We start from the raw sequence: 10222 nt of genomic DNA, 5'->3' as shown, positions 1-10222 counted from the left end.
CTGCTTTCCCCTGCATTTGGGCTAGGACTGGTAAAAAATCATTGTTTACACAGTTAATCAGGTTTAAATTTAACTCCAAACAAAGTAATCAGATTTAAAGACTTAATGCAATAATGGGATGGAAGAGCTAAAGTGTGAGTAACCACGGAGGCAGGCTGAGTGGGAAGGCAGTAATTGGATTGAAGGCAGACAGAGCATAATTTTAAGGCAGAAAGCGTTAAGATCTACAGTGTGCACCTTCCTGGGTACCGGGCAATGCCAGGAGCACATGCGCTGCCTGGATGATGGTGCAGGGGAGGATGCTTGGTGCTCGCACACGGCAGTGGCCTGGCATCTGTGCGCTCTTGTGCTAACTAACCCAAAAAGTAGGCGCGTTGATCACCGGGCAGCTTTGCCTGCGGGCTGATGGTCTTGTTTTGTTTGCACCCTTGTGCATCCGTGGTACCTTTGTTCTGTACAGGACACAGGTCTTGGCCCATGAGACCACAACCTGAGTCTTTGCTTCAATGTTTTTCCGTGCACCAAGGAGAAAAACAGAGTCGAAGGAGACAGGTTTGGCTGGTGGGATTTTTGGGAGTACTGCGTCCAGCTCTGGAGCCCTCATTCACAGGAAAGACATGGACCTGTTGGAGCAGGTCCAGAGGAGGGCCACAAAGATGCTCCGAGGGCTGAAGCCCTATCTGCTGTGAGGAGAGGCTGAGAGAGTTGGGGGTGTTCAGCCTGGAGAAGAGAAAGCTCCGGGGAGACCTTAGAGCCCCTTCCAGTGCCTAAAGGGGCTCCAGGAGAGGTGGGGAGGGACTCTGGATCAGGGAGTGGAGCCACAGAACGAGGGGGAATGGTTTTAAACTGAAAGAGTGGAGATGTAAGTGAGATATTAGGAAGAAATTCTTTCCTGTGAGGGTGGTGAGCCCCTGGCCCAGGTTGCCCAGACAGGCTGGAGATGCCCCATCCCTGGAAACATTCCAGGTCGGGTTGGACGGGGCTCTGAGTAACCTCGTCTACTTGAAGATGTCCCTGCCTATGGCAGAGGGGTTGGACCCCTTTTATGGCCTTTAAAGGTCCCTTCCAACTCTAACCACTCTATGATTCTATGATTCCTCACCATTTACAGAAACGTCCCCCAGATTTTTTTAATAAAAAGGTACAGCAGTAGTTTGTGCCATTCCACCCCAGCCAGACCTGAACTCTTCCCTGTTGCTGACCTGATTGGAAGTGGTTTAAAGCTCCATGACCTTTTCTGGCAGTCCTTCCCCTTGTGCTCATTTGTTCTGCATAACTAAGAACGTTTCATAGCAATCCCTGGGGAGCTCATTTTCTTCTGGATGGACTCAAGCCCTCTGGCACTCCTTGAGCCTGAAGGAGAAGGGAGGTCAAGTGGAGCATTAGCCTGGGGGATGTTTGCGAGATAGATGGCAGCAGGTTGCCGCTGCGTTGCTTTTCCTTCATTGTAAGAGCTACCGAACCTCTATCCTGATCACTCTGCCAACAAACCCGGGTCTGACCTGTGGGAAATGGGCTGTTTGCTGGGTATTTTCACAATGAACAAGTGGGTTTAAGGAATTCTGCAAGAAAAAATAAGGAGAGGATCTTGCCAGGAAAATGTAGACCAAAGCTTGAGAGGTTTGGCTCAATATGGATGCAGCCCTGGTGATCGACTCATCCTCAACATATACAGCCTTGAGCCTTCTACAGCAATGAGCTGAAGCAGGGTTTTGCGGCTTCGTGTAAATAATTAACACTTACCGTAAGACCATCACTGTTTCACATCCTACTCTTCATGCCACAGGCACGTGGGAGTCCTTGGGAAGAGTTGGCAAGCTTGACCATAGCTAGATGTTCTCTGAGCATCCCGCAGAGGCCTGCTTTGATGTTTGCCACTGACCAAGGAGGCTACTTCTCTCTCTCAACCTTTGGTGAGAATTCATGGCACCCCACAGCCTCTGTCTCCCCCACAACCAGCACTGCATTTGCCACATGGCTAGAATGAGCCCATTCCCTCCTTCATGGTTTGGAAGCTAATGGTCTTAGCACAAGGCATGCTGGCGCGAGCAGCTAGGTGATGTGGCCTTGCTCGGACATGTGCCTGACATACAGTTGCTAGAGAAGGCCAGAAGTGGCTCACAGGACAGCAGCAGTGGCATCTTGGTCATATGGTGACTATACCTCCAGTGCTATGATGGATGTGCGGCCTTCCACCTCCGTAAGAGGCTCTGTTGCCTCTTCTGAGGTCTTCCATTAGCTTGTGAGAAGGATGGTGCAGAAGAACCTTCTCTTGGAGAGTGTTATAGGTGCAGTCCTTTTACATCCCAAAGTATCTTTCCCAGAGAACAGAGGCTGCTCTTGGTCACAGCAGTGTTGTGGGTCAGAAGGTGACCTGATGGCGGGGCTTCTACCTTGCAGCAACTTTTGCTCTTGTAAATTCATTTTTAGGCAAGTTAAAGAACGTATCTCAGGTTCTGTCTGTGCTGAACAATGGGGATTTTCTTTGGTGAGACAAACAGCAGCAGCCAGAGGATTTGTTTGATCTTAATGGAGAAAGTAAGTGATCTTTGGCCCAGTTCTCCTGCTGTCGCGAGGCCAAGCAAGAGCACTACTGTTAAGGGTAACACCATGTGTCAGCATGCTATTGCCTGAGGAGTTGCCATGACACGGTCTTCCCTGTGCACATCAAGGAGTGGAGAGCTAGAAGGATGCAACACCAGCACACTCCTTTATCACTCACAAAAATGCTGGGTTTAAGCCCATTTCTTCTTTTGCAGCATGCCTGAAAGTTCCTCTAAAGAGTCCATGCTTACCAGTGCGTTCCCACTGAGCCATTTGTCTTTTTATCTCGTTCAACCTCCTCCACTGCCCCTTGTTTAATTCCAAACCCTTTGTAGAGGCAGCTCTCTCTTCACTGTGCCCTGGGGTGGTCCCTGGAGCTGGCGGCTTGGGGTTTCTTCTGTGTGTCACTTCACCAGCCCAGGTGAACACTTGGCCATGGAGGGCTAGTAGGATCACCTAGAGACATGGCCACTGCTGCTGGGAGCATGACGTAGAGACACTACCACTGCATCTGAGAGGACAGCGCTTGGGTTAACAGGCCGGTGTCAAGGGGAGACTACACTTGGAGCTGGCCCATGAGCTCAGGACACAAGTTGAGTGTTTAATACCTGTTCGCTTATGTCTTCTACGCCATGGGAAGGGGGAATCCAGGGCTCGGAGGCTCGGAGTGAAGGGAAAATGCCACCAGGAGCAGTGATCTAAGGAGGGATCAGCTGCCCTAGAGATTAGCTGCAAAGCCGCCTTCTCAGGAAATGCAGTGTCTGGTTTTATTAACTTCCTTTCTCTCTAATTAAGGCTGTGCAATGGATTTATTACTTTTTAAAACAATAATAATGCTATTTCAGTAGCTGCCTGAGATGGAGAAGATCTCGCTTGATGAGCCAGTTCCTTCTGACCTGCAGAGTACTCCTCCAGAAGCTGAACTCTGTGCTTGACGAGGCTGATTATATCTAGACCGGTTGCCTTGATTACCTTGCACTGCCGAACGTTCTTACTCTCAATATTTGCCATGCTCTGACTTCCTCGACAGCTGTGCAGCAGACCGGTGGGTAACTCTATGTCAATAAACCATCTCTCTCTCTCTCTGTTTCCCTCCTGGATGCTCCTTCAGGGCTGGTTCTGCATTGATAAGGGTAGCAATGGAAATCAGCATTAACAGCAGCTCGAAGCACCATGAATGTGACTTTCCAGAGTACCAGGAAGCCAAATTTCTGCAGTTTCCCTTCAGCACAGACTCATTTTCTGGGTATTTTTTCCTAATCTGCACATCTACAACGTGTCCTGCCCTTTGTCAGCCCTAGGGGAGGGAAATCTGTTCATGTGCCTAATTTCAGCAGGCAGTCCCAGTGGCGTTAGGAGGCCAACAGCTATATTCTGATATTCTCCCCTGACTGATTCTTGTCCGAGGAAGACCTTTGCCAGCCCAGGAGGAGCCGGGCATGGCCCAGGCACTGTCTGCTCGGGGGTCGGAGCCTGTGGAGCAGCCCCGGTGGCTGCAGTGACAGTGCCCGCAAAGCTGGGTTTGCTCCAATGCTCAGCCCTCTAAGGGCTGGGGAACAGCAAAGGGTGCTTAAACCTCCTTTTTCCACAAAAATAGAAAGAGCGTGTGCTGTGTGTTCCTAGCTTCTCCAGAGAGGAGTGTAGGTGTAGCTGTGTGCTTATTCCGCCTGTAAATCGCACCTTTAACGAAAAACCAGCCCATCTGCTCAGGGACGTGGCTGTAAGTGCTGGTCCGGGAGAGCTACAAGCATTTCCACCCACTCAGGACACCGCACGTTGTTGCTGGACCGTGCCTCGCAGGGGAGGGGAGGGAGCCTGGAGAAGTCATTGCTCAGCTGCGAGCTGTCCTCTGCCCCTCGCCAGCCTCATTCATCTCTCAAAACGTAACAACACTGACACACAGCAAATGAGCCCTCTGCTTCCAGGGAGGTTTGGAAATGCCACGACAGCAACTGTAGATCAGTGTGCTCCCAGCTGGGTCACAAGTGATGGTAATCAGCCATCATTACGATTGCAGCCTCCAAGACAGGGCTCAGCGCAGTCGTTTGAGGGAGCTACGCGCTGCTGGTGTTCTCGGTGGACTGGCTTGCACCAGGATCTTCACCTTGCCTTTTCTGGCTAAAGCATCTCTTTGCTTCCTCTCATCATAGAATCATGGAAGCATAGAACCATCTAAGTTGGAAGGGACCTTTTAAGATCATCAAGTCTGACCATCAACCTAACACTGCCAAATCCACCACTAAACCATGTCCCTCAGCACCACATCTACCCATCTTTTAAATACCTCCAGGGATGGCGATTCCACATTACAACCCATACGGAGCTGCCTGTATTTTTGTTGCTGGCAAATGTCACTCTGGTGTCTGCATCCATCACATCTGCATGTCTCTTCAGCCCAAAGAGCGTTCCTTTAGCTATGGGGCTGGAAACCTTGGTACGTGGGAGCTGTGCCCAAGCTGTGGGAGCATCTCCACGGCACTGGTAGATCAGTGGTGTTGGTCACGACCCTCGCAGAGTTCTCACTGTCATGGCAGTCAGAGGGTGTGCAGGTGCGTGAAGTCGGCAGTGAAGTCAGCCTTATGTCAAGGCTTGGACATCACTAGTGCAGACAGGAGAGCAATCCTCTTCCCTGAGCTCTCATCTTGGCCTGCAGCAGGAACAGAGTTCATGCCTCTCATGAAGATGGTGGGCAAAGACTGCTTTTAGTTGATGTCTTCTTGTTAATAGCTCTACAAATTCACTGCTATCTCGCAGCAAAGGTTCATGGCTTTGCCCTCCGTGCCTGTTTTGGGCTACTTCAGACTCGCTGGGCCTGGTGGCTGTCAGTTGTAGAAGCAGCAAAGCTACCCCAGAGTTGCAGAGGCACGGATGAAGACGAAACGAGGGCCAGTGTGCCACTTCGCTGCCCTTCAGCGTTGGCAGGGCACTGCTCCTGGGTGCACGGATGCTGGGAAAGGGACCTTGGATCTACAGCAGGCCTGGCTGAGGGAAGGAAAAGAAGGGTTGTACATGAATGCGTGGTCCAGCCTGTGCTATTTCCCCCCACCCAAGTCTGCAAGGTTGCCTGTGAGCGCTCCAGAGGGGAAGAGATGTGGCCTGAGGATCCCGGTTGGATCTCAGCTTAGACCTTGGGATTAGAGCTGGGAGCTGAGTTTCTTGCTGCCTGCCGTGCCCTGAGCTGCCCCACGAGGGATGACGGGGAGGGATTTATTCTAGTCTTGCTTGTGTGAACCAGCCACTAGCAAAGTTCATGGCCTTCTTGCCAGGGTTCAGGTCCCAGAAGAAGCCAAACTCGATCAGTATCATCTGGGTCACAAGACTCCAAGGGAGACTGCCACCCAGAGCAGGGAAAAAAAAGGCAGAAAAGCAAAAAGAGAAAAAAGAAAAAGCGCAGAAAAGCAGCGTGCAGTGAACAGCTGCAATGTGTGTTTGCGATATTCTGGACCTGTGTTTCCACCCCGATGTCTGAGTGCAGAGCGGCAGCAGGACCTGGACTCCTCTCAAGGACACTACCTGGAAGATGTTCTTCAGGAGCACACCTACTGCAGTGCAGCTGAAGCAGGACCGGGCAAGGGGGAGTCCAAAAGTGTCTCTCCTCCTGAAATGCAGAGCATGGACCTCAGCATCAACTCACCCTACAGATCTGCGCCGATTTGACCTTTCCAAAATAGCTTTTCACCCTTACCTTGTTTGTCCCTCTGCGTACCCGCGGGCAGGCAGAAGACTCTTGCTTAGTTTGTGTTTTTCTCAGCATCCCTGTGATAGAGCTGGCAGTTATCTGTGTGATTTCAAAGGGACGTGCGTTAGGTTTTGCCGATGAAAAGCTAAGATGATTTGTTGCTGAGTGTTAATGAAGGAAAGCAGGAATTAATTGGACAACATCACAGGGCTGTTGCTCTGATCTTGGTGCTCCCATTTCTTTTCCCTAAAAATCAAAGCGAGGACTATATCCCATATCAAAGCAAGGACAGAGCATCTTCAACACATCCTCACAGCGAGGAACTGTCAGCAAGGAGCAGACCAGGACATTACATCCCTCTTTTTGTTTGCTTAGTTCAAGGACCTGGGACAGCCAAGCAAGTTGCCACACATGAACACATTGAGCGTCCCTGTGTCCAAAGCTGGCCCTTGTCAGGCTGCGAGGAATTGTCCCAGGTCTACCCTCTTCAGGGGTAGATCCAGAAGAGGGTCCTTCAAGAGCAGACAAAGGAAACAGATAGAGACCTTCTAGAGCAGATCCTGGAGAGGGTCCTTCTCGGACAACCTCAACACAGGAGGACTCAGATGTAGAGGCAGTTGTTAAATCCTTCTCTATGGAGGATTTGAGAAATATGAGAAAGGACTTTAGTCGTCATGAAGGTGAAACGCTTATCTCCTGGTTGCCCCGATGCTGGGATAGTGGGGCAGATACCACGTTGCAGATCAACCAAGGTTGATCCCACAGCAGTACTTGAGACACAGAAGGTCACTGCGGCTCCGGCAGTATCTAACAACTTCATCTGGTGTCCCCATGTTTTTGGAAGCAAGTCACTGGCATGTTATCTCACAGGCCACTTGGCAGCCATGTCTTCTGCTGGAGGGTTTTGCATGCCTGATTGTTTGCCCCGTGAAGAAGTTGGGGTTAAAGTGCAAGGATGTTGGGGTTTCAGGTCCTCCTCCTCGTACAGGCTCCTCCCAAAGCCTGCTGAGAAGTCTTCGCAGGCTGCAGAGCCCCAGCTGGCCTGGCCGCAGAAGGCCTGCGAAGTGCGAAACAGCAGGTTCAAGTGAGCACAGGGATTCACTGCAGGAGCAAAATGCTCTGCTGTTTCAGAGTGGAAGAAGCAGCGCGTGACCTGTCCCCCCGGGCACCCACAGCCTTGGCGTCCCAGCTCGGCTGCCGCGCCTGCTGCTCCTAGCAGGGTGTCTGGAGGCCAGAATTATTCTTCAGCAATTTTGGCGTAACAATTACATGCATTAAAATCCGTGCAACCAGAATAATTGATGGTTTTACCTGAGGTCTCTTGCTTCCAGCAGTGTCCCCAGGGCTGGCTAATGCGCAGTGCCAGGGCTTGGTGACCAAGTCCCAGCAGGTCATTTTCAAAACATCAGAAGTCTCTTTTCGGAGAGGACCCCTGAAGCCTGGGGCTGGTCAGGGCATAGACCTCCATCCCTTTTTGCCACATGTGCAGGGCGAGGGGTGACATTGCCGCTGCTGCTGCAGGTTATGACGGAGACCAGGCTAAATAAAACGTGCGAGAAACTCGGCGTGAATTCAGCGTTGCCCAGAGCAAGGCTGGGAGGAGGCAGAGCAGCGTGCCTGCCTGGGGCTGGGGAATCCCGCGGCCTCAAGGGAAGCAATGAAAGGGTTTTCGCAAGGTCACGCTTGAAAAGAATATATCCTTGTTTTATTTCCAGGCTGGAGCCTTTGAATCAGTTCTGCCTGCTGAGGAAATACACTGCCCCAGTGTCTGCGTGAACAAAGCCAGTGGCTGGGGCCATCTGTGCGCCCAAGTGACAGCACATCAGTACTGGGGGCTTCGGCTTCTGGCTGGTTACTGCAGTCATCATCTCACAGGGAGCACGGGGGAGATGAAGCGGTAGGATGGGGATCCCGAGGAAGCCAACGGTCCCCCAACCCTGCAGGGTTTGGGCCCAGAAATGGCACAGACACAGGCTCAGCCGTGTACCAAAGGGCTGGGTTAGACCAGCGCAGTGTCACAGCAGGCAGGTGACATCCAGGCTCGCGGAGGTGGGCATCTGTCCGCAGCGTCCAACCTGAGCTCTCAGGGCTTCCCCTTCCCGGGGACACCCCAGGTGCTGCTCCTGGGGACCCTGCCATGCTTCCCCAGACCCAGCGAACACCCATAACCCGGCGGCAGCTCCTTGTTGCGGGAGAGGACAGATGCGTGTCCATGTGCGAGATTTCACCTTGATAGGCAGTGACTCAGGGCGAGCGGGAATAAATACCAAAAACCTGGGCTGAGCTGATAAGGCCTCCAAGTCTGACGCTGCCGGCCTTGGCAGTGATTTCTGCTCTGTGCTGCAGCACCCGGAGCCGCTTCGCTGTTCTGTTATCAACGCTATCAAAAAATACGTGGCTGTAATAAAATCCTACCAGCTGGCTGGCAGCAACCCAGCTTTGGGGCTTGGCATGGGGCAAAACCCACTGCATCACCACCCCCAGCTCAGGGGAGGGATGCAGACAGCCTGTCTGCCTGCCAGAGGGGACACGAGGGTTTTTTCCTGGCTGAATTCTCCACTGCCTCCATCCTGGACTGGTCCACAGTCCCTTCTGGAGTGTGGTTTCCCCCTGCCAGCTTTGGGTAGCACACGTGAGTCTGCTGTGTTGCTGTGTGGGGACAGGGGAAAAAGGTAAAAAATGAGAGAAAGATGGCTTGCAGGAGGAAAATTCTCTGTACGCAAAGCACAGTCTGTGTCCCTGGGGATGCCAAACACCCTCAGTATCTGCTGGTGCCCTCAGCACTGTGGAGGGATTGAGGGCTGGGATGCTCTGCTGCTCCACGCACATTGATACAGCCATGCCGAGTTGGATCCTTGGGCAGCCCGAACCCACCACATCCCTCCCAGTTCACACTGAAAAGGCTGTAACTCACCCGTGCTCCAGCCAGGGCTGGGAATCCTCGTGGAGCTGCACGTGGGTGCCACCACCATGGAGGCGAGGCACCCCAAGGTGTCCCCATCTTGGGTGTCCACCCTCCTCAGGTTCTGCCTGGGGTTTTCCCAGCATTGCAGTGGCTAAGGGCTGCGTGCTTCCCCCAGGAGGACCCAGCAGGGTCTTGGATTAATAGTAGCAGGTGTAGTGGCATCTCTGCATCTTCCAGAGATGCAGGGGCCCCTCCGCAGGCCCTGGAATTAATTCTGATGTCAGTACAAACTGCCCCAGAGATAATCGGCTCTGTGGATGCCTGTCCGCCCCCGAGAGCTAGCCCGCCTTGCACGTTCGGAGGATCATCTGCTTCGCCGACCCCGGCTGCCCTCTGGGCTGCTGCAGAGGCAGCAGGAGCAGCCCTGAGGCACGCTCCCGGCATGGACCTCCTCTCCCAGGGGCTGCTGCGTCTTAATAGCTTGCATTTTGTCTCCTTCTTGCATACACCAGGTTCCCCGGCATAACTGCAATGAAGGAGGAGAACCGAGGCCACGCGATACACGCAGGTAGCCATCGTTGCCTTCCCATCCCTTGCTGCCCCGTTGTCTGCAGCGGGGGAGCGGGAGCCGTTCCTGGGGTTCATTCCCAGCCTGCAGTTTGCACTCAGGAGCTTTGCTCGCAAACCTGGCTCTGTGCATGCGCGCGTGTCCTGCTGGAAGCGTAGGCTCTTCCGTCTGTTACTTTATTTGCAGCTTTATGTCAGGCTGAGAGCGCATCCTTCTCATGGGAAGCCAGCAAAACCTGAGCTGGCTCGATGTCAAACGCGCAGCAGCAGAACGGTGCTGTGTTTGGAGAGGGGTAATTCAGACCCACGCTCTGTTCCTGTCTCCTGCCTTGGCTCAAAGTTAAGTTATTAGCAACTAAGAAGGTCCAGCTTTGCTCACTCCGCAGACACGGAGCATCAGTCACCTGTATCTACTCTGCATCCCTGCCAGCGGCGTGCCAGGGTGGACCTTGGGGCTGAGCACTGGTCTCCAGCTTTCAAGGCTGCTCTCTGCCTGGTTGCTCTCCAAAGCTGCTGAGGAGTTCAGC

The sequence above is a fragment of the Charadrius vociferus genome, unplaced genomic scaffold (genome assembly GCF_000708025.1).
Source record: "Charadrius vociferus isolate BGI_N301 unplaced genomic scaffold, ASM70802v2 scaffold49, whole genome shotgun sequence".
Lineage (NCBI taxonomy): Eukaryota > Metazoa > Chordata > Aves > Charadriiformes > Charadriidae > Charadrius > Charadrius vociferus.
Note: the sequence above shows the minus strand (reverse complement) of the source record.